Below are 26,211 nucleotides of genomic sequence, written 5' to 3'. Positions count from 1 at the left end.
GATTGACAGCTGATATTAACCCATCCGTTCGCATTCTGTGCTAGAGCAGTGGACCAATCAGGAGAGCTTGAAGGCGGGACAAGCATTGCACGTTTTGTTTACTGCAGCAAGTTGACATGTCAACTGTTTAAACTATTCACGAGCGCTGCGTTTGGCGTATCAGGTGCTAAGATGCGTTCTACGTGAATGTCTCCTAAATCCACGTGTGTGGTGAACATTTTGCAGTGAAAACCGGTCGCACACCACCAATTTTATGCAGTCGAACAAATGCTCCCAAATATATTTTGAGATCGCATGGATACAATTTTGGGTGCATATGCAACCAAAACGGTCGCAATTTTAAGCCCTGTAGGGTCATAATTTACTTACTTGTTCCTTAAGACGTTGAGTTTCTTCTGTTGAACACAAAGCTATCTTGAAAAATGTTGGAAACATTGACTTTCATGGGATAATTTTTTCTCACTATGGATGTTGATTAATTGTGGAACAGTAAATGATGGGTGCATTTCAATTTTGGGTGAACTATCCCATTGCAAACATTTTAACACAACGTTTACATGCCCTAATTAGGCTTTTCTGGATATTATTTGTGCAATGTTGCTGTGTTTGTAATGTAAAAGGACTGTAAAAGTGGACAGTAACTGAAGGTTTTGATGCACAAACCTATGCAGGTTTAAAAGAACTTGGATAATGCCAGTTTGTGGAAATGCTGTTTTCTGTGCAGGAAAAGCAAATCCACTGACCATTCAGAGCAGGGTGGACATTTAGAAAGGTGGGATTTAAAGAGAATGGATCCATGAAGTGATCAGTAAAGAGCTGATTCTGCACTGTGTACAATGAGGACGTGTTTTTTATATCATCGATGGATATGTAAAACTATAACAAAATAATTTATTAGGGGCACTTTAAGGAAAATGGGAAATTGGGAACTATTTGAGGGTCAGTAAATAATGGGTTCATTTCATATTTCAGTTTTGGGTAAACTATCCCATTGCAAACAATACAATAAAATATTAACATAAGCTTATTAATCTTTTTTATTATTTATATATATCCTTATAAATATCCTTTTATTTCTAAGGATATTACCTTTCATGTAGTGTGTGTTGCTTTATGTAAAAGATCTGTGAAAGTTATAGTAATTGGAGGTTTTGATGCACAAACCTAGGGTGGACACTCAGAGGCGGGGTTTAGAGAGATTGCGTCCATGAACCAATGAGAAAAGTGCTTATTCTGTGCTGTGTATAATGAGACTGTTTTTGTATCATGAATCTGTGCAGGAAAAGCAAATGCACTGACCAATCAGAGCAGGGTGTACACTTGGAAAGGCGGGCTTTAGATATATTGGCTCCATGAAGTGATCAGAAAAGTGCTGATTCTGCATTCTGGTCTCTGAATTGATATGTAAAACCACAACAAAATGATTCATTAGAGACACTTTTTAGGGAAAATTTGGAACTATTTGAGGGACAGAATATGATGGGTATATTCAGCCTGATCTCACGAGAAAAGGTAAGTATTTTACGTTTTGTCAGTTTAGTGGCTAATTCGTACGAATTCTTACGAGTTCAGTCGTACGAAAATGTACTATTTTAAAAAGGAGGCGTTGAACCCAACCCCACCCCTAACCCCAACCGTCATTGGGTGATGAGCAAATCGTACTAAATTGTACGAATTAGATCGTACAAATTCATATGAATTAGCCACTAAATCCAAAAGTTACGAATTGCCGTGAGATTGCGTTGGTATATTTCAGTTGTGGGTGAACTATCCCCCTGCAAACAATTTAATAAAACAATAACATGCCATTATTAGTCTCTTTTTTTGGATATTACCTTTCATGTAGTGTGTGATGTTGCTATTTTATTAAATGTAGAAGGTCTGTGACAGTGTATAGTAGCTGGAGTTTTTGATGCACAAACTTATGCAGGCGGGTGTTGGATAGATTGGCTTCATGAACCAATCAGAAAAGAGCTGATTCTGTGATGCGTATATTAAAAGTTTGTTTTTATGATTGATAGACATGTAAAACCATAACAAAAATTATTAATCAGGGACACTTTGAGGAAAACAGAAATTTTGGAAATATTTGAGGGACAGTAAAAAAATGGGTTCATTTAAGTTTTGGGTGAACTATTCCCTTGCAAACAATTTATTAAAACTTTTAATAAATAAAAGGGTTACCTTGCATGTAGTGTGTAATGTTGCTATTGTTTTATGTAAAATGTCTGTGAAAGTTACAGTAACTGGAGGTTTTGATGCACAAACCTAGGGTGGACACTCAGAGGCGGGGTTTAGAGATATTGCATCCATGAACCAATCAGAAAAGATTGTGCTGTGTATTGACCTTATTCTCCGCAGACGAGCAGGCACAGACATTTGAATCTTTTTGGCATGAGACTTCCAGTCTCATTCACTTCCATTCATTTTTAGACATTAAAAACTGCTCGTTTCGCTGTTTGATGTTGCAAACGGATATTTCCTTGTTATATTATTCTACTTGGTCTGTATAGTCATGCAAGCATTTGTTTGTAGAGCGAGTAGTTTGACCGTTTTTTGCCGTTTATTATTCCTAGTCATTTCTCCCATAGGCGACTGAAACGGAAGTTCTAAGACAATCGCGAAAACAGGCGCACTTCCACATTTTAGAATAAGGTCAATAATGAGAACGTGTTTTTTTTATTATATTTCATGGATTGAATTATAAAACTACTACAACATTTACCTAAATTCCTTCGACATGCAAATGAGATGTTTTTCAGAGTTAGTACACTTTAAAATAAATGCTCTAAAATAGTATTTTCAGAGTGATGCCATTTATTTTGATAGTGTTACGAACATCTGAATATTTTGAAGTACTTTTTTACAATAGGAGTGTACAGATTGTTCTTGTTTGTAGAGATTTTATTATTTCAGGTGCTTATAAGTAATTAAATTACTTTTCTGAATATTAGATGCAACTATAAGCCCCATTCAGATGGGACTAGTTTTACTGGGGGTGTTAGTGAAATTTCTGTTTCACAGAAGTGCATTGTCATTGCCACAGGCATATCACGCTGCAGTCCAAGACAGGTTACTCACTGAAGCTAAGCAGGGCTGAGCCTGGTCAGTACCTGGATGGGAGACCACATGGGAAAACTAGGTTGCTGTGGGGGTGCTCAACCTGCGTTCTGTGGGAGTCCTAATGCCCCAGTATAGTGAAGGGGACACTATACTGTCAGTGGGCGCCAACTTTCGAGTGAGAAGTTAAACTGAGGTCCTAACTTTCTGTGGTCTGTTGAACTCATTACCTGATTGGCTCATATCTGGTTGTATCCATACTTGCATCATTGATTCTATGATTGATCCCGTGGTCTGTTAACGAATGCTGGGAATGTTTACTTATCCTGGCTATGAACATCAGGCTTGACATAGCGGCTCATTCTCATCCTGAATCAGCAGAAGTGCAACGGACTAAGCAAGGAGGACCCGATTAAACTCAAGCTGCACTTTTTCTGTTATCCTGACTTTCTTTATTTCCCTTTTGGGCAATACCCCTCTGGAATGTTATCCTGACCCTTTAAAAACATGCTCTCACTAAGGTCCTTTATGGTCTAACCAAAACTTCAGTCTTGATGCATGTTTATAAATAACACTACTCCCCAAAACTGTTCATCTTCATCAAAATATCATTTAGTGCTTGCAGTGGTCAGAGATTTGCTGTGTATTCTTGGGTGTACTTGACACAAGTTAGAAAGGCAAGTAAATACTTGTGTTTTGTGAGTAGCTGTGTGCACTGAGATGTGTGTTTATGGCAGCCGCAGATGTGAGGTCTGGAGCAGAGGTCTCTTGTTAATTATTGGAGGGTTTCTTTTTCTTCTGTGCTCAAATAAAACTAATTCTAAACGAGTCCAGATGAGACGCTCAGAGAGATCATGAGATCCATACGCTCCCTGTGGCTGCCGCCTTTATAAAGCATGAATGAGGGAAGGAAATAAATAGAGCAAGGAAATTTGTATATACGCCGAGTAAATGAAGAACTCAATTAGTGATATAGACTTTAACTGAAGTGCGCTGGCTGTATCGGTACTCATAGAAGCATCAATGCATTCATATCTGTGCTGCTAAATCAGCTTATGCTTATTATTTCGTTCTGTTTAATGTGGGATTTGATGGTAAACAGCTAACCTGTGTGCAAAGGAATTGTTTTGTCCAAAAGAAAGTATTCAAGATTTGTATATTGATTGAAAAACAAACATTTCATCAATTTCCTTCTTTATATACATATTTTTAATCTCATTTTGTCCCAGATCTTTGTATATTTTGGATGATCTTTGTAGCTTACGTTTCTGAAAGTAGTAGTGTCCAATGATCACGTTAGTCATTATCCTTACCCAGGTGTCCGCAGGGTCTTAAATCTGCTGAAACATTGTGTTGTAGATCTTAAATCATTTTTTTTTTAAACAGGTCTTAATTTTCCTTTGTTCATGTATAGCTGCTCAATTTGGCCATCACTTACATTCCACTTAAATAAAACTTAACTTTTTATTTAAACTTGTTATTTTTAACTCTGTTTATCATAATGTTTTAATTATTTTAGCCTAGCCCCCTTCTATCTCTGCAACATGCTTGTCCCCCTACACCCCAACACGTTCATTACGTTCTGCTGACTCTGGCCTTCTCGCTGTCCCTCGGTACCGCCTCTCTTCAATGGGGGCAGATTATTAGTGTTAATGCACCCAAACTCTGGAACTCTCTACCACGCTCACTCCGCTCTGCTAATAATATCTCTGAATTCAAATCCTTACTTAAGACTCACTTATTTTCTGAATGCTTCGCTTCTGATCTGCCAAACTGACTGATCCACCTCCACTCTGCTCATTGTCTCTTAGGTCTTGTTTGTGTAACTCCAGTTTGTTATATTTGACTTCATGTATGTTTGTTTATCTTTTTGTCGCACTTTGTAAAATGTCCTTGAGCTCTGGAAGGGCACTATATAAATAAAAATTATTATTATTATTATTATTATTATGTTCCTTACAATAACATTTGTTTAATATTTCTCCATGTATTTACTGCTGAGCACACCGACCTGTGTTGCATTTCTCAACAACATAATTCGCGGCTGATCTATAATAATATGATGCATCATTTGGGAAAAGACTAATGTAGTGACGAGTGTTTCCCAAAACCCCTTGTTTCTGTCGCAGATCCATCATTTGAACCATGTTAGTTACAACATAAAACGCCCATAATGATGCTTTAAACAGGGTGGAGTAACTACTTCTTTAGAGAAGAACCCCATCATTTCTTTGTGTGTGCGTGTACAACAATATAATTTGCACATTAAAAATAAAGTCCAATATTAGTTTTGGTAAAAACATGCACTCACTTTTCTATATTAACTGAAATATCTGTAAATCGAACATACTGTATAGAGCCTGTGTTTGCTTTACAAATATTATTGAGAACATTACATCTATTCTAAAACATAAAATCACTTACAAAAGCTGACACGTATTCTAATACCATGTATAAATCATATAAATAAATATATAATGAGGCTATTTATTAAGAAATTACATTTAATATTTCTTATTTATTAGGAAATTAAACAAATCCTACATGATTAATAACATTAATGATGATGATGATGATGATGATGATGATGATTATTATTATTATTATTATTATTATTATTATTATTATTATTATTATTATTATTATTATTATTATTATTATTAACTAAGATATAGTTTATTTTTTATTTAATTTTATTTTATCTTTTATTTTATATTTTTTGAAAAGTCTACTTTTACAATTTGACACATGCAAAGCCCTGCAGAAATGTTCTAACCAGCAGGCCCATGTCATATACAGTACAGATCCTTAATAAATCACCGACTATGAATTAAAAGCATTAACGTATGCTGTGTTAAACATAAATTCCACTTTAAAATATTAGGTCACCCCTATTTTGTCACTGCTTTGGAGCACACTAGCTTATATAGTAGATTACCATAAAACAAACATACCTGTACTGTTATTAACATTGTTATTTTGATTTCACAGGGTCTTTAAGTACAGTTTGTTTCATAAGGAACTGATGGACCCCAAAGTAGCCAGTGTTTCATAACATGGATACAAAATAAAGATTTGTGTATTTGTATATGGCGGCACGGTGGCTTAGTGGTTAACACTGTTTCCTTACAGCAAGAAGGTCGCTGGTTTGAGTCCCTTGGCATTTCTGTGTGGAGTTTGCATGTTCTCCCCGTGTTGGTGTGGGTTTCCTCTGGGTGCTCTGATTCCCCCAACAGTCCAAACACATGCACTATAGGGGAATTTAATAAATTAAATTGGCCGTAATCTATGAGTGTGTGTGTGAATGAGTGTGCATGGGTGTTTCCGAGTACTGGGTTGCAGCTGGAAGGACATCTGTTGTGTAAAACATGGAATAGTTGGTGGTTCATTCCGATGTGGTGAACACTGAAATAGAGACTAAGCCAAAGGAGATTAGATGAATGAATGTGTCTGTATGTCTGTTATCTGTGCTTCATTTGCATATAAATATACATATACTTTTTATGATTACCCACATGTGGCCGTACAGACCCCTTTTCTTATGTACTGTGTGTTGGTGTTTGTGCACAGGTACTGTATGTCTACACCTGTGTCAGATTGTGTGTGTGTGTGTGTGTTTGCATGCTCCAGTGGGCACGGTGCCCACAGGATTAAAGTCAGTCTCCATGCTGTCCTTCAGCTTGAAGCGCTCAGGGTCAGGCAGGGCTGCAGCCGTGGGCATCTGCATGTAGAAGAGCTTCAGTAAGTCCTCATCTCCTCTGAGGAACGCAACCTTAGCTGCACGGCTCTTGATATTTGAGACGAGGTTTGTTTGTAGAGGAGAGCGTTTGTAAACGTGATTATGTTGCAGAATGCAGAGCGCAGGTCAGGCTAACCGCAGCAACACATGGATTAGCCACCGCTTTCCTGAAGCTTCCTCTCATTTATATTGAACGCTTGTTGTTGTTTTGTTTTCATAGATGAAATATAACATATAATATCTAAAAAAAAATAATAATGAAATTAAAGCTGCAAGCAGCGATGAAAGGGACCTCTCACCCAGGCTCACCACTGCCCAGTGGCCTCAGGATGACAGAGAACAGTGGACAATAATAATTTAAGCTGATATAAAAAAAACCCCTGAGAAAATCACAGATTTATGCCAAACTAGTAGATGGCGCTATGACTGTGACTCAATGTTCACATCTAGGAATTTTCTCAACCATGTGAAGTTTCAGGCAGATCGGACATGGGCTGTTTCTCAATTCCAAGAACGCAGAGAACAGACTTGCGTTCTTGTGGAGACCGGTCTTGCCAGGTGTCCTCGGTAGAACGAACTCGGGAGACCGCGAGGACAGAGAATGCGTCCTGAGAGAAATGGGATGCTGCGTTCTCTCTGATGGTCACGTGACCTTCACGCGTTTTAAATGGAACTATTTAAACATTACAGCACTCATATACAACGATTTATTGTTTTCCCTTCTCTTCAAAATATATACTTTGCATAAAAAAATTATAAATATACTCTGCACAATATAAATAAAACAAATTTTAATACGAATTTCAGCAAACAAACACCCTTAATGTGTTTATTCCTTTTTTAAGATGTTCACGTTAATGTTTACTTTCACCGATTCATTCAGGGAAACTCCTGAGGTAAATAAGTGATATCTCTGAACTTTAATAATAAATCTAAATTAAATGCTGAGCTTCCCACCTCCAGTCGCAATGACTTTTGGGACTTCCAGAGCAAGCTCGGTGCTCAAGTCTGCATCAGTGCATCCTCGATATCAAGAACACATCCGGGAACTTTCACGCATCCTCCGTACTTGCGGTCTTGAATATTGGAGCTGAACTTAAGCAGCTGATAATGACGTTGCACGAGAACACGAGGACGCAAGACCGCTGAAGAACGCATATTGAGAAACAGCCATTGTGTGGTTGAGTTATAAGTACTGTCTCCTTAAGGGCGAAGCACTGAAGTTTGTCAGTCAGCCACGGACACGCCCTTCGACGAAAACTCTAGATCTTCACAATATAGCATCACAAAGGCCTTTGGACTAAACTATCAGAACATGGATTCGATGTGATGAAATTGGTTGGAGGAGTTTGTTACACTGTAAATCAAGTCATTTCCTGGTGCCAGCAGGTGGCACTATAACTGTAACTGGATATTGGCATGTAAATGTGTTCAGGTCAGAACTGCTATCAAATGTGTCAGTTGAGGCAGATCGGACAATGCACGCCTGAGCTATAACCACTTCCTGTTTTGTGGCAAATCTTCAAAGTTTGAGAGCCCGCCATGGACACGCCGTTTGACGAAAACTCTAGATCTTCTCAATTTAACGTCCCTAAATAAAATCCCTAGAAGGAGTGTGCCAATTTGTGTACTTGTGCATGGATCGTAGCTCATGGGCCAGTCCGTCAAAAGTGCATAGATGGCGCTCTCGAGTCATCTTGCCACACCTACTTCCAAAACCTATAACAAACGTAAATTTTTCCACTTCTGGGGTGTGTGCAAAGTTTTGTGAGTTTACGGGCATGCTTAGACTAGGGTCGATGTCGCCCAATTTGTCATCGTACGATGTCTAATGTGAAACATTGCGATGGACGATGGTGTAGTCTTCATAGGTGGAGGTGAAATAATTATTCATAAATAAAATCATAACAAATTAATTATTTGTAGCCTGCCGTTTCAACTACCAGACCCGCATGGTCGTTGTTTTACCCATAAACAAATCATAAATAAAGATAAGTTACACACAAATTACCACCTGTCAATCACTTTTTCCGCAGGAGGTTGGTCGGTAAAAAAGGTGCACAACCAACAGTATCTGAGCTTTTCACTAAAATTACTAAGTACAAGTGTGAAAGTGAAAGACTGAAGCAGTGTAGTGATGCTGTGACACGTTACCTGATAGATTCAAAAGACCGAAGAGTTGTTAGATAGAGACAAGATTAATGAAATATCACCTTTAACAACTATAGTGAGACGCACCCAGCGGTACATCCTTGATAAACTGCCCGACGTGCACTGCTCTCTGGAGCTCAGACGAGCACATGACAGTGTGTGTGTGTGTGTGTGTGTGTGTGTGTGTGTGTGTGTGTGTGTGTGTGTGTGTGTGTGTGTGTGCTCACGTGATGTGCGTTTTCAGAGGACAGAGGGCTGTTCAGAAATGCTAGGTAAAACACGGTGTGGATGTGGATCATTTTCATTCTAAAATGCCATTTTATTTCTAAGATGTATTAGTGTAAACAAGGCCCAAGTGTCTTCTTCACGAGTGTGTTTGCGACGTGGCGCGCTGGGGCAGAGGATCGGCGATGCTGGCTCCGCATCGTGTTGTCTATTGACCATCGATAACTAGATAACTTATCTAACCTGCCTAGTTAACCTAATTAACCTAGTTAAACCTGCAACTGTCACTTTGAGCTGTATAGAAGTGTCTTGAAAAATATCCAGTCAAATATTATTTACTGTCATCATGACAAAGATAAAATAAATCAGTTATTAGAAATGAGCTATTAAAACTTATGTTTAGAAATGTGTTAAACAATCTTCTCTCTGTTAAACAGAAATTGGGGCAAAAATAAACATCAGGGCTAATTCAGGGGGGCTAATAGTTCTGACTTTAACTTTATATATATATATATATATATATATATATATATATATATATATATATATATATATATATATATATATATATATATATATATACTGATAATTTTTTTCTGTTGTTCTCAGCTTTTTCCATAACTGTAACTTTTTAATGGTTTTTAATGAGAGCGGAAAGGCAAACCACCAGATGGAAGTAGGTAGACAGCAGCACAAACCGTTTGTTGTTGAGGAAACTTATTCCTAGAGAATAACTGGAACTGCAAGAAATCCAAACATCTGCTCATGGAACAAACGGTCACGTACTGTAGGCTGAGGGCAGATCCATTTGTGTGCTATCATGTTTTCTCCGAAACAACAGAGGTATGCGTTTTAGAAGTGTCAGAGGGGGGACGCATCCGTGAAAATCAGAGGCTCTGCTTTATAATTCTTTGTATTGTTTATCAACAGGTGTTTATCCACATCATGTTCTATTGTGAAGTACAAGAAAATTGAATTGCTAAACTTTTTACATTTCGAAACAAATGCATGTTTCTGAGAATGCAGATGTGTCGTGTGCTACATTTTGATTGGGGATTTAAAATGGAGTTTTAGTGTGTAAGTTTTCTCTAGTTTTCTCTAATCTAAATTGTAGTGTAGTGTAGACGAATTACTAGTTTGTAAACTTTCAGGATGCACATGCAGCAAGGTTGCAGAAAAAACCTGGGAGCGCTATCATTTACAGGGAATGACATCCAATGCGGTAGAGTTTGTTGTTGTCTTAGAGATAAGTTATATTGATTACATATTATATATATATATATATATATATATATATATATATATATATATATATATATATATATATATATATATATATATATTATTTACATAATGCTTTCAGCGTATTATACCAGCTTGTCACCCAGTGATCAGTACAGTTAATCTGCAAAGCTAACGTTAAAGTGAGCGGCTTTCGTCTGACAGGTCCGTTTGCGATAGCACCTTCCTTCCCAGTGAATATTTGATAAGAGGAAATGGTCAAGCATCCAGCCCCAAATATACAATCTCATTGAAACTCCAAGTGTTTTACAAGAGAGAAGTTAAAGGCCTTCAAGTCTTTGGATGCCAAGTATTTTGTTCTGTGTGGTCATGTGCAAGAAATAATGCTCCATAATTACCAGATTCAAAACTATGTAGTACTAAATGCCTATCCAAAAACAAGGAAAGAAGACAGCACTGTACAAGGCCTGGGAAATCATCAACAAGCAAAACAACTTCATTCTGACAGTGAACTGCACCTGTACGGCAGGGTATGTGAACACACTTTTACATTTCATTCTGAGCATTCAGTGTCTCCAGTTTAATTCACCATATTTCACTATTTTTGCTGAAATCATTGCTGCATCGAATTTGGCATCCTACCACACAACAGAACCATCTTTGGTATTGCAACCGGTCTTGTTTTGCAACCGGGAACCCAACCGGGAACCCAATGTAACTTAACTTAGGTTGGTAATTCCTATATATATATATATATATATATATATATATATATATATATATATATATATATATATATATATATATATATATATATAACAGTTGCTGGTTAAACCGCACCAACTGGGCAAACGAGACAGGTTCCCAAACAAAAGTTTAGATGTGATAGTACCCTAAGGGATTATTTAGAGAGATATGTATTTGCATTCATGAATTAAAGTCTGAGTAAAACCTGTTTTTGCTTTATTCTGTAAACAACTGATTAAACTGATTCAAAATGTCAAATAAATATGATGTTATTTCGAGACATGAACATTAATTTAATTGTCAATAATTTAACAAAAGTAGCAACAAAGGCGCCATGTTCTAGAAGACATTAGAAAAAACTGAAAAAATAATAAAAATTGTAAAAAATTGTAAATAAGAGATTTACAAAACATTTAGCCCTCACTTTATATAAGGTCACAAAGCTGGATGAAGTTGAGTTTATAAAGCATACAAAATATGTATTGATATATGCCTAAATAACAAGATAAATAAAGATTAATTTGAATATTTTAGTCAATCATTTAGTCAATTTAGTAATAAAAAAATGAATCAAAGTGTGAAAACACAATCATTAAACACATTACACATGTACTTATTAGTCAAGAATACAGCAATTGTAGTTGTATAAACTGCTTACTAACATCTATTAATGTTGAGTTAATGCTTAACCATTAATGACTTAACTATTTGCTCATGCTTAACAAATGATTCATTGAGTATAGTTATTATAAAGTGTCACCAAAAAAACAAAATTCTTGGTTATTTATTATGTACTATTACATGATGTAAAGATTTAATTGCTAATTTCTACCCAATTTATTGAGAATGCAGATGTCTCGTGAGCTACACTTTGCTTTGGGATGTTAGTATTAGAGCTTAGTCTTTTAGGTTAGTCATGACAGTAGTCTTACGAGCTGAGAGGCCAGTTTTCAGGCTTTTTCTGTTTTGTAATGAAAGGACTGAGGCCGAGGTATCCTTTAATAATAGCGAAATGTTGACTGTGCATACATCTGCTTTATTGTGGGCCACGGCCCGACGCTGCAGGTTACGCTAGCACTTACGCTAGCTCTGGGGAACAGCCTTTTTATTGTTTTTTAGACGCTTGAAAAATTAAGCCTGTCTGCTCACTATAGATGATGAGGACTGTTTTATAATACAGACAATAAAAGCAACAAAAGAGTTAGAGTTTAAGCTGACAAACTATTCATTCACACTCTTAGAAAAAGGCTGGGTCAATTATGGGTAACACTTTAGTCCAGGACTACTGGCTTTATTACCTGCGTATTATTAGGATAATAACTGTTCATTAGTAGTTATAAAGTATGATCTAATTCAACATCCCTAATTCTACCCAAAACCTAAACCCAACTACTACCTTACTATTAGTTAGAGGTGCTTGATTCTGGCTAAAATGAGAATCGTGATTTTTATTTTTTTTTGCCTAAAATAAAGATCACGAAGGCGAAGCAGTGGCGCAATAGGTAGTGCTGTCGCCTCACAGCAAGAAGGTTGCTGGGTCGCTGGTTCAAAACTCGGCTCAGTTGGCGTTTCTGTGTAGAGTTTGCATGTTCTCCCTGCATTCGCGTGGGTTTTCTCCGGGTGCTCCGGTTTCCAGTCCAAAGACATGTGGTACAGGTGAATTGGGTAGGCTAAATTGTCCGTAGTGTATGAGGGTGTGTGTGAATGTGTGTGTGGATGTCTCCCAGAGATGGGTTGCGGCTAGAAGGGCATCCGCTGCGTAAAAACTTGCTGGATAAGTTGGCGGTTCATTCCGCTGTGGAAACCCCGGATTAATAAAGGGACTAAGCCAACAAGAAAATGAATGAATGAATGAATGAATGAAAGATCACAATTTTCTCACGATTCTGTAAATATAAAATAAAGGTTAATATAAATGCGTTATTATTAATGTTATTCTCAAACATGTGGTAAAACAGCAATAGGCTTTGTGTAGCTGTACTGTTGGTTAAAATGCAAAATTTTGTATAGACTTGGAATGGTGGACTTGAACAGACTTTAGATTTGTCTTGGTCATTAATGCTGTTGATAACTCTGATGTTGAATTATTGTGTTTAAGACATATGCTTACTATCTGTAATTTTCTGCTTAATATCTATCACTAACGTGATTTTCGTGAATACAGAAGAATGGGTGGGTATTGTTGCATTTCGGCGGGTTTTGGATACTTTTTGGGTTGTAATCATTCAGCTATATCTGGCAACACTGTGCGCACTTTCGGTTTCATTTTCACAGCAAAGAGCGGTTCACTTCCCGTACGGCTCCTAAACGTTTACTGTGCCTCAAACTGAAAGTTATTCACAACTTCATTACCTGTTATTCACTGCCTATGCAGGTTCTGTTCACTAAAGTTAAATTCATTCAGAGGCGCGCGTGCGCCCGCCCTTTCTGTGGTAACAGCTGATGGTCAGCTCACGTCACGCGTGATTTTGCGTTCGCAAATACATTACATGAAGACAGAAATTACATTTTTGTGGTGAATAGTATCTTATAAATGCAAAATGTGACTTTCAACACCATTTGGAAGTGTCCACTTTGCTGAACAACGTGTGTAAAACAATGTTAAGACTTGTGCGGCCACCATTACTTCTCTCTTGAACTCGAAAATATGATTGACAGAATCGTAGAAATTCTGGATTAAGATCGTCTAGATCAGGATCTGGAAGAATGATCTGGAACGTGTGTGTGAGCAGAGTGCATGTTTGGAGTTGTGGTCCTTGAAATGGTGGATTTGTAGTCCGTTAACACTTGTGAGTGCTTTCTATGGTGTTTTAGATCGCTGGAGATCATGACACCAACAAAGCACCAAATATTTAACCTAACTGGTTTAGCTATTAATAAATAACCCAATAAAGGTTAAAAAATACCACAACAAAGCACCAAATATTTAATCCAACTGGTTTAGCTATTAATAAATAACCCACTAAAGGTTAAAAAATACCACAACAAAGCACCAAATATTTAATCCAACTGGTTTAGCTATTAATAAATAACCCAATAAAGGTTAAAAAATACCACAACAAAGCACCAAATATTTAATCCAACTGGTTGAGTTATTAATAAATAACCTAATAAAGGTTAAAAATAACTCAACAAAGCTCCAAATATTTTTAACTCAACCATTGAATTAAATAAATAACCCAATATTTTTTTTTGAGTGTAGTGGCTTCTTATCTGGAATTTTTTTTATGCTGTTTAATGCTTATAAAACATATATCTTATTCAACATCCCTAATCCCTACTTAAACCCAATTACTACCTTGATGACTATTAATAAGCAGCTAAATAGGAGTTTATTAAGGCAAAATTAATAGTTAATGGTTTCTTAAAAGTGAGAATTGTACCTTAAAACAGACCGAGTATTAAAAATAAAATTTAAAATAAATAAAAAAAATAACAATTATTCATATTTAACCCAATGTTGGGTTAGTGTACAACTCATCAAATCAAAACTTCACTTAGGTTGCATTCATATATTAGTCACGTTTTATAATTTAAGTCTGAAATAAAGTAAAACAGGTTTGCTTGACTTCAAATGGATGAAATAAATCACTCTATAATGTAAGTTGCTTCATATTACAGATGATTAAAATGTGACTTAATGGTCAAACATCGGGTCATATGTGAGCAAACCCAAGGTTGGGTAAATTTTGTGAATGAAACACAAATGACATTTTACTCTCACTTTGTTTTAAGGCACACATTTTGGCTAATATTAAACCATTGTCTATGACTTTGGTAACACTTTATTTTGATGGCCCATTTGAGTATTAGTAGACTGCTGAATATCTGCTGATACTGCTCCTTCAACAGACATTTAACTGACTATGAGAGACTTTGCAAGTACATGTCAACTTACGCTAACCCTAACCCCAACCTAGCAGTCTACTTATAATCTAATGGGAATTAGTTGGCATGTAGATGCAATGTAAATTCAACAAACAGACCATCAGAATAAACTGTGACCATGACCTTTGCTTTAATAAATTCCTAATGTGCTGGGTATTAATAGTTAATAAGGTAATAGGTATTGATTAGGGATGTAGAATAATGTCACAATCACCAGCGATCTAGCATTTGCAGATCGCTGGAGAACTACAGATCTGCCACATAAATGAACTACAGATCCCATCATACGCTTCACTCACACACCTGGCCCAGATTCATCTTGATTGCAAACACACAGCTGAAGCTGTTCAGGAGCTGTTCAGGTTACTCACTGAAGCTAGCTGAGCCTGGTCACTGTCTTGATGGGAGGCCATATGGGAAAACTAGTTTGCTGTTGGAAGTGGTGTTAGTGAGGCCAGCAAGGAATGCTCAACTTTTGGTCTGTGTGAGTCCTAATGCCCCAGTATAGTGAAGGGGACACTATACTTGTCAGTGAGCTAGGTCTTTCACATGAGACGGTAAAGTGACTCTCTGGCAGTGAGTGTCGTCTTTTGGATGAGATATTAAACCGAGGTCCTGACTCTCTGTGGTCATTAAAATCCCACGGCACTTCTTGTATAGAGTAGAGGTGTAACCCCAGTATTGAATTGCTTATTTCACAAAAAACACAAGAATGAGTAAATAATGAGAAATTTCATTTCTGGCAGAAACTTTTTTTTTTTTTTTTGTATATTTACTAGTATGTATTTTGTGTTCATACTCTTGGTGGTGAGCCAGTTGGCATCTTTTAATTGCAAACAAATGAGCAGCTAAACTTTCACAGGACAGTGTTCAGAGAAGCAAACAGATAATAGAGTGGAAACAGACAGGTAACAGACATAGCCCTAAAAATTGGATATTCATTCTTTTTCCTTCGGGTTAGTCTGTTTTAGAGGTCCCCACAGCGGAATGATCCGGCAACTATTCCAGCATATGTATAATTCAGACTCAACATTGCATATCTTGAGATGAGACAATAGCAGGTGTGCACATTGCAATATCAATGCTAAAACAATGTATTGTGTAGCCTTACATAGTGCTCATAGTATTGCTAATGAAGACGGAGATGGTGTTGAGCAGGAGATACGTTATGCTTGGTGAAAGACAAGGCCGAGGCTGGGTGACGGATGGTGCTGTCCACACACTGCTCTCAGTACACAAGCAGGCCAGCGCTCCTCTTCCCAGGGGCCACACTCTTTTATATGGGTGTGCTGAAGAGTGGCCAAGGCCTAATCCTTTCACACACTACACTGCCCGCCAGAATAACACCTCTTCTCTTCTCTTCTCTTCTCTTCTCTTCTCTTCTCTTCTCTTCTCTTCTCTTCTCTTCTCTTCTCTTCTCTTCTCTTCTCTTCTCTTTTCATCTCTGCTCTTCTTATCTAGTCTCATCTCTCTTTTTTATCTCGTCTCAGTCTCTTTTTGTTTCATCAATTCTCTTTCTGTATTTCTCTTCTCTTATCCTTCTTATTTGTCTTCTCTTCTCTTTCATTTCTCTTTTCTTCTCCTCGCTTCTCCTTCTCGTCACTCATCTTGTCTTGTCTCATTTCTTTTCTCTTCTTGTCCTGTCTCTTCTCTTCTTGTTTTGTCAATTCTCTTTTCTCTCCTTCTTTTCTTGCTTTGTCTCTCTTATTGTTTAATCTCATCTCAGTGTCTTCTTGTCTCATCATTTATCTTTCTCTTCTATTATTTGTCTTTTAATGTCTCTTCTAGTCTTGTCTCATCTTCTCATCTTTTTTATTTCTCTTCTAGTCTCTTCTCCTCGTCTAGTCTCTTCTCGTATATCTTCTCTTCTCTTCTCTTCTCTTCTCTTCTCTTCTCTTCTCTTCTCTTCTCTTCTCTTCTCGTCTCGTCTCCACTCTCTTCTCGTCTCTTATCTTCTCCTTTTTATCTTTTTTCTTCTCATCTCATCTCGTCTCATTTCTCATCTGGTCTCTTCTCTTCATGTCTCGTCTTGTCTCCTCTCCTCTCTTCTTGTCTCTTATCTTCTCTTATCTTTTTTCTTCTCGTCTCATTTCTCATCTGGTCTCTTCTCTTCTTGTCTCGTCTCGTCTACTCTTTTCTCTTCTATTTTTTTCTCTTCTCTTCTTATCTTGTTTCTTCTTGTATCATTTCATCTAGTCTCTTTTCTCTCATTTCTGATATTTTCCTCTCGTCTCTTCATTCTCATTTCTCCTTATCTTTTCTCTTCTCGTCTAGTCTCTTCTCTTGTCAATTCTCTTCTCTCCATTTCTCTTCTTGCTCTTCATGTCTTATCTCCTCTCTGCTTTTCTATTCTCATCTCTTATTTCTCTTCTCGTCTTGTCTTTTATCTCCTCATCTTGTCTAGTCAATTCTTCTCTGCTTCTTTTTTCTTTTTTTCTTTTCTCTCTTTCTTTTCTCTTCCTTTTCCTCTTCTATTTCTTGTCTCTTTTTTCATCTTTTCACTTCTTTTCTCGTCTCTCAATTCAATTCAAAATTGCTTTTTAGTTTTTATTCCTTTTATTCTCTTCTCGTCTTGTCTCTTATTTTTCATAGTCTCTGACTCTTCTTGTCTCATCAAACATCTCTTTCTTATTTGTCCTCTCCTAATGTCTCTTGTCTCATCTTGTTTTCTTCGTCTCATTTCATCTCATCACTTCTTGTCAATTCTCTCCTCTCTCCATTTCTCTTCTTTTCTTGCTTCGTCTTGTTACTCGTCTCATCTCTTCTCGTCTCCTTTTCTTCTCTTCTCTTCTCTTCTCTTCTCTGCTCTTCTAGTCTCATCTCCTCCCTCTCCTATTTCTCGTCTCGTCTCTCATCTTTTCTTCTTATGTAGTCAATTATCTTTTCTATTTATTTATTTATTTATTTGTTTGTTTGTATATTTTTTATTTATTTTGTTTTGAAAGGGAAAGTATTTTACACAGTTTTACGTATTGTAAAAGACTTTCTCCTCTGTTCGATTTTAAAAATGTTTTAGTTTCTTTACTTGTTTTTTTCTTTACAAAAGAATGTTTTGTATTAGACTTTAAATACAAAAGACAACAAAAATATAAATGTCAGTTAATGAATTTTATCATTGGTCAAACCAAATCAGCTATTTATAGTACAAGAAAAAATGAAACAGAAAAGAGGAATGGTAAGAACAATATAGTAGGTTTTAAAAACCAAGTCAAATCAAGAATTATTGTTGATTTTTAGTTACTATAAAATGATGAAGGCAATGAATGTTTTTAAAATTAAATGGTGTTGCGATGATGACTTGTGTTCTGTTATTAATGAAGAGTTGTATTTTATAAATGAATTGATTTGAGCTGTAAATCAAGTGTTAAATATTTGCTTGTTAATAAAAATATTTGTAAAATCAAATCTCCTTCTCTACTCTGCTTTTCTAGACTCGTCTCTTGTATCTTTTTATTAATTTTTCGCGTCTCACCTCTTCTCTTCTTGTCTAGTCAAATCTCTTCTCTTTCTTTTTTTATTCTCTTCTCGTCTTGTCTATTTTTGTCTCGTCTTCTCTTCTTGTTCTCATCTCTTTTCAACTCCCTCATTTCTCTTCTTATCTCTCATTTTTCATCATCTCAGTCTCTTCTTGTCTCATCAATTCTCTTTCTCTTCTCTTTCTTGTCTTCTCCTAATATCTCTTCTTTTCTCTTTCGTTTCTCTTCTCATCTCTTCTTGTCTTTCTGCTCATTCAGTCTAATTCTGTCTGTGTATATGTTCCACATCTATGTCTGTTTTAAATGACATGTTTGAGATTTCCTTTTCACTCGCATTAGAATTAGAAAACTGCATAATTGCACATCCCTGTTTATTTCTTTGACTGCAATTAGAGTTAAAATGCATTGTCAGTCTTAATCCTGAAAGTCTTGCATCTGTAGTTGCGAGTTCATTTTCCTCCTCAATCACAGCTTCCAACTCTTTCTAGAGGCAGATGTCACTTCAACAACGTGATGCATATGCTAAAAGTCAAATGTATTAACATGTCCCAGCAGTTGCTGTAACCCATGTTCCCTCAAATAGCCACTCTTTAGTCAAGCCCTCTTTTAGAGGCTGTTTTAGATGGCATTTCTCACATTTCAGTACCACCCAATCTCCCTGACTGCATATAGTACCTGTTGGAAGAGCTAATTTTTTCCTCAACACTTCCAGCACGAGTACGGCAGCGTGTCTAATTTTGACGAGGTGATGAATAGAGCGTAGAGTCCCATGAGGAACATTAGCACTCTATTCGCCTTACATGTTGTGGAACATCTGTTTCACTTGCTTCACTTTGCTTGTTTTTGGCTTGAAGTTTTGAAGCATTGCTTGATCTCACCTGGTTGATCTCAGTCCTGTAGTTTAAAGAGGTCTGACTCCAGGATTACAGTGCTATCCATCTATCTATCTATCTATCTATCTATCTATCTATCTGTCTGTCTGTCTGTCTGTCTGTCTGTCTGTCTGTCTGTCTGTCTGTCTGTCTGTCTGTCTGTCTGTCTGTCTGTCTGTCCGTCCGTCCGTCCGTCCGTCCGTCCGTCCGTCCGTCCGTCCGTCCGTCCGTCCGTCCGTCCGTCCGTCCGTCCGTCCGTCCGTCCGTCCGTCCGTCCGTCCGTCCGTCCGTCCTTGTAGTGTTCTATCTATCATTTCATCCTGCTATCTATCATTCTTTTATTGTATCATTCTGTCAATCTAACAAATCTATAAGTCCATCATTCTATCAATCAATCTATCATTCTTTCCAATGTTTAATTGTTCTGTCATTCTATCCCTCTGTCTGTCATTGTCCATCCATCAGTCCATCCGTCCGTCCATCCATCCATCCATCCATCCATCCATCCATCCATCCATCCATCCATCCATCCATCCATCCATCCATCCATCCATCCATCCATCCATCCATCCATCCACCCACCAACCCATTGTTTAATCTATTGTTCTATCGTTCCTTCAATGATATTTCAGAAAATCAGTCTATTGATTGTTGTCAATCATTCTGTCGTTTTATTTTGTTCTTTCTATCATTATATCGCTCTATACATTGTCCATTATTCTGAGTCCATCTACTCACCCGACTATTATCCAACCGTCCACCCGTCCATCCGTCTGTCCGTTCATCCATCCCATCCATCCACCCGTCCGTCTGTCATGCTTCTATCCATCCATCCATCCATCCATCCATCCATCCATCCACCCACCCATTGTTTAATCTATTGTTCTATCGTTCCGTCAATGATATTTCAGAAAATCAGTCTATTGATTGTTCTGTCAATCATTCTGTCGTTTTATTTTGTTCTATCTATCATTATATCGCTCTATCCATTGTCCATTATTCTAAGTCTATCTACTCACCCGACTATCATTCACCCGTCCACCCGTCCATCCGTCTGTCCGTTCATCCATCCCATTTATCCACCCGTCCGTCTGTCATGCTTCTATCCATCCATCCATCCATCCATCCATTCATCCGTTTATCAATCTTTTGATTGTTCTGTCATTTGTTCTATCATTGTCTTTTGATCTATCTTTACATCGCTCTGAATCATAGTCCATTATTTTATTTTAGTTTATCTATCCATCCATTGTTCAATCTATTGTTCAGTTGTTCTGTCTATCATTCCATCTTTCTAAATATCAATCAATTTTTCTGTCAGAACGATAGTGATATCTATCTTTATATTGCTATATTAATTATCGTCCATTATTTTATGAGTCCATCCACTCATCAACCCATTCATCCATCCATCCATCCATCCATCCATCCATCCATCCATCCATCCATCCATCCATCCATCCATCCATCCATCCATTCATTCATTGTTCAATCTATTTATCTATTGTTCTGTCTATTATTCTATCTTTCTTAAAATCAATGTATTGATTGTTCTGTCAATTGTTCTATAATTATATTGATCATTATATCACATTATGTCATATTGTTCTATCATTTAATCTATTGATCTGTTTGTCAGTCCCTACATCCATCCATCCATTCATGCATCCATCAGTCTGTTATTCTATCTTTCTGAAAATCAATCTATTAATTGTTCTGTCAATCATTCTGTCATTCTTTCAGTTGTTCTTTTAATCATTATATAGCTCTAGCAATCATCGGCCATTATTCTGTGAGTCCATCTATATCCAGCTATTGTTCAATTCATTGTTCTATCATTCTATCTTTCGGAAAATCAATCTATCGATTATTCTATCAATCATTCTACCTAGTGTTAAATTGTTCTGTCATTCTATCACTCTATCATTGCCCATTATTCATAATCAATCCATCTATCCAATTGATTTTCAATCGATTCATCCATCCATCCATCCATCCATCATTTTTAATCCATCTATCCATCCCTCCATCCCTCCCTCCATCCATCCATCCCGAGTCAGCCTGAGTCATCCAAAAAAACACTTTAAACAACTCATCAGAGTCAGTTGGTCATTTCAGGAGTCGATGATCTGGTAATGATACAGGTGATGCACTGTAGGCTGAAAGACTTCATTTGTGGAGCGAAGAGCTCTATTGGATAGTGGAGTCATCGTGGATATAACAGTGATGGTGAGCTGAGCTAGCGCAGCTCAAGTGCCATTTACTTCTGAGTATAATCATTATATCAATTTTCTGCTGAGCAGCTGTTATTGACCCCTTTTGTTCGAATTTGTGTGAATTGGCTGGTGCTGGGCATGAACGAACAAGAGATTACGCTATGATTACAGACTCCGCCCTGCAATGTGGCTCTCGAACGCACAATTACTCAATCAAGAGGCTTTTATCCGGCAGTCAGCGGCTCAGCGCGAGGGCAGGAATGTTTCTCATAACCTGCAATTACCAATTTCTACTGACTGCATTCAGCAGCCATTTCACAGTTTGTGCGCTGAACGCAGAAAAAAAAAAAAGACAAGGGATTTCCCAACGGTAGTACATGAGGAAAATCCACTGGAGGAAAGACTTTATGTTGTTGAGAGCTTAATAGCTGTTGAATTGTCATCAGTATGTGGGTGCTGGTCACAGCAAATTATTGGGTTTGATCATTCTTCAAAGTATTTGGGGTTATGTTCATATTATATATATATATATATATATATATATATATATATATATATATATATATATATATATATATATATATATATATATATATATATATATATATATATATATATATTATATTAGTCTGTAAAATACTATAATAATAATAATAATAAATATAGCTGCAAGCAGCAATTAACGGAGGTCAAGCAGTTTAGCAGGGTAAGGTTATATAGCAGTTAGGAAGCCTGAAGGTAGTTTATTCGACAATTAAATATATGATTAGAGTTTATAGATTGAGCTAACAAACGTCTGATGTTAACCTTGTTTAGTTGCTGCTTATTCTTAATTGGCTAATGTCGGTTATGTTTTTCAAGAGATTTTCTGGACATTAAACATAATTTTTGGGGGAATCTTCCCATCCACTTATTTTGAACTTATTTTAATAATTGGATTGCACCAGGGTGATATGGTGGTTCAGTGGTTAGCACTCACAGCAAGAAGGTCGCTGGTTGGAGTTTGCATGTTCTCCCCTAATGCTGGCGTGGGTTTCCTCCGGGTGCTCCGGTTTCCCCCATCATCCAAACACATGCCCTATAGGGGAATTGAATAAACCAAAATAAATAAATCATTGTATGTGTGTGTATGGGTGTTTCCCTGTACTGGGTTGCAGCTGGAAAGGCATCCACTGTTTGAAACATATGCTGGATAAGTTGGCGGTTCATTTCCCTGTGGTGACCCCTGATGATTTCGTATTTTGCTGTGTTTGACCTGATTTAGCCTGTTCTGGTCCAACACAGAGGGCTGTTGTTTCTCACCCAATATCCAAGGGCTTGATGCTCAGCGCAGAACATTTAGCAGCCTGTTCACCTGGAGCTCCTGAGAGCCTCTGTCTCCTTCATTAATCTGGTGCAGTTTCATGAGCAGGAGAGAATATCACACTGTTTCGTACGTATTAACACCTCCAGTCTTCCAGATGCTGATGTGTTTCATTTGTGTTTGTTATTGATGGAGGAAAAAAAACAGTGTTGTTTTGGTTTGGGTCACGACTGGAGCTTTTTGCATTTTTGGCTGAGACTGATTCACACTTGACTCTTATTAATGCGAGGTAAAATCTGACTGTTTCTATGTATCTATCTATCTATCTATCTATCTATCTATCTATCTATCTATCTATCTATCTATCTATCTATCTATCTATCTATCTATCTATCTATCTATCTATCTATCTGTCTGTCTGTCTGTCTGTCTGTCTGTCTGTCTGTCTGTCTGTCTGTCTGTCTGTCTGTCTGTCTGTCTGTCTGTCTGTCTGTCTGTCTGTCTGTCATTCTATCTATCTATCTATCTATCTATCTATCTATCTATCTATCTATCTATCTATCTATCTATCTATCTATCTATCTATCTGTCTGTCTGTCTGTCTGTCTGTCTGTCTGTCTGTCTGTCTGTCTGTCTGTCTGTCTGTCTGTCTGTCTGTCTGTCTGTCTGCCTGCCTGCCTGCCTGCCTGCCTGCCTGCCTGCCTGCCTGCCTGCCTGCCTGTCTATCATCTATCTGTCTGTCTGTCTATCATCTATCTGTCTGTCTGTCTATCATCTATCTGTCTGTCTTTCATATATCGATCTATCATTCTGTCTGTCTGTCTGTCTGTCTCTTTCTTTGTCTATTGTTCTACTGTTTTATCTATTGTTTTATAATTCTATTTGTCTGTCTGATAGCATGTCCATCCATCCATCCATCCATCCATCCATCCATCCATCCATCCATCCATCCATCCATCCATCCATCCATCCATCCATCCATCCATCCATCCATCCATCGTTATATCTATTGTTCATTCGTTCTGTCTTTAATTCTATCTATAATTCTATTGTAATATTTCTCTATCTATTGTTCTATCTATAATTTTATTGTTCTGTCATTCAATCTATCGTTCTATCATTCTGTCTATCTGAAAATTGATCTGTTGTTTGTTCTATCAAACGTTCTCTATCGATCTTAGTTAATTTTTTCATTATTTCGCTTTATCGTTTCACTCTAATGCTCTGTCTATTATTCTGATTCCAACCATCCGTGCATTCGTCCATCCGTCCATTCATTCATCCATCAGTCCATCCATTTGACATTCATCCATCCATTCGTTTGTCTGTCCATCCATCTCTGTTTGTCCATATCAATCCATTCCAATCCCATTCGTCCATCCGTCCGCCTGTCCACCTAATATCTATTTGTTATCCTAAACATTATATAATATTAAATATTCCACCCATGTTAATATTAGATTATTAAATTTAATCTGCCCTGAAGTTGAGCTGCAGAACATTGTCCCGAGCACCTTATACGTTCCCATATTTATGATTTAAATCCAGACAAAGCTTTCCAAATCTCCCTTAGTATGCCACCCAAATAGTTTTGATAATTTTCTCTAACATGCTCAGCATCAAACAATTGTTTACAGAAGCATCAGAGACCAGTTTAATCTAACTCAAGCAATGTCTGATGCCTTAGTTCATTTCCAGTTCAGATTCTCCCGTGAGTCTCCAAGCTGCATTTTTCAAAGCAATGAGGTGAATTCAAGAGTAATGAAAACTCCCAGTTTACCCAGCATATGTTTTATGCATCAAATACCCTTCCAGCTGCAACCCGGTACTGGGAAACACCCATTCGGACACACACACACACACACACACACAAACTAGGACAACTTAGCTTGCCCAATTCACTTGTAATGAATGTCTTTATACTGTGGGGGAAATTGGAGCACCCAGAAGAAACCAACACGGGGGGAACATGCAAACTCAATACCAAAATCCCAACTGGACCAGCCAGACTGGAACCAGCTACTTTCTTGCTGTGAGGTGACAGTTCTAACCACTGAGCCATCGTGCCTCCACAGTAACAGTAGGTAAAGTCACTTTATTTTTTAGTCTTGATGGTAGACTGGTTCAGTTTCTAATCTGGTTTAAGGGTGTGGCGGCATGGTGAATCAGTGGTTAGCACTGTCACCTCACTGCAAGAAGGTTGCTGGTTTGAGTCTCAGCTGGACCATTTGGCATTTCTGCACATGGAGTGTGCATGTTCACGTGGGTTTCCTTCAGGTGCCCCCCCCACAGTCTAAACACATGCAGGTGAATTGAATAAACTGTGTGTGTGTGTGTGTTTGTGTGTGTGTGTATGGGTGTTTCCCAGTACTGGGATGCAGCTGGAAAGGCATCCCCTGCTCAAAGCATATGCTGGAATAGTTAACGCTTCATTCAGCTGTGGTTAAGAAACTAAGGTGAAGGAAAATAAATGGATGAATGAATGGTTTAGGGGTGAGCGGCATGAGCAAAATTTCATGCTAATGGTCCAAACCGATTCAATTCACTATGCTAAGCTAAGCAAACAGTGGCAAAACAAGAATTTGGTTGAACATATCTAAAAATGTTCAACTAGACTTGTAAAATTAGCCTGTTTCAAAAAAAGGCGGAGTGTTCCCTTTTAACATGACAATTGCAGACTTTAGCTTGCTCTTTTGCTCTGGTTGTGTGCTAATCTTCATGCTTGCTGCTTTATGTTCCTCTTTCACTCCGAGTAAAGAGTCTCACTCCATGGGATCCTGCTGTGGTGAGATCTGTTGCATCTCGTGTTCCTGTGCTATTTTTTCCACAATCTCTCTGTTCAAAAGATGGCTCGACTTGTCTGCAATCCAGCCTTTCGTTCCCTGTATATCACTCTCTCATGCATTCTGCTTCCTCGCCATGTTTTATTTGCTTCTTAAGATAGAAGCGGGTTAGAGACTGAAAAAAGTCACAGACCCAGCCACACAGGAGCGATTGAAGGTTAAGTGCTTTGTTCAAGGGTACAGTGATAGTTCATGCTCTATCCATCTATCTATCTATCTATCTATCTATCTATCTATCTATCTATCTATCTATCTATCTATCTATCTATCTATCTATCTATCTATCTATCTATCTATCTATCTATCTATCTATCCATCCATCCATCCATCCATCCATCCATCCATCATTCTATCCATCCATCCATCCATCCATCTATCATTCTATCCATCCATCCATCCATCCATCCATCCTTCCATATCTATCTAATCCATCCATCCATCCATCCCTC

General features: G+C 37.5%; 1 protein-coding gene and 1 long non-coding RNA gene across 5 annotated transcripts in view; one reads left to right on the top strand and one right to left on the bottom strand.

Moving 5' to 3' along the window:
* LOC147840923 (uncharacterized) overlaps nucleotides 1-26,211 on the bottom strand; it is an 834,865-nt gene that overhangs the window by 80,766 nt on the left and 727,888 nt on the right. The window lies entirely within an intron of this gene.
* LOC101884594 (A disintegrin and metalloproteinase with thrombospondin motifs 2) overlaps nucleotides 1-26,211 on the top strand; it is a 487,080-nt gene that overhangs the window by 152,063 nt on the left and 308,806 nt on the right. The gene's annotated exons all lie outside the window — the stretch shown is intronic.

This window comes from Danio rerio, chromosome 14 (genome assembly GCF_052040795.2).
Source record: "Danio rerio strain M-AB ecotype USA chromosome 14, GRCz13ab, whole genome shotgun sequence".
In the NCBI taxonomy this organism is placed as follows: Eukaryota; Metazoa; Chordata; class Actinopteri; order Cypriniformes; family Danionidae; genus Danio; species Danio rerio.
This window is presented reverse-complemented; position numbering and strand designations above follow the sequence as displayed.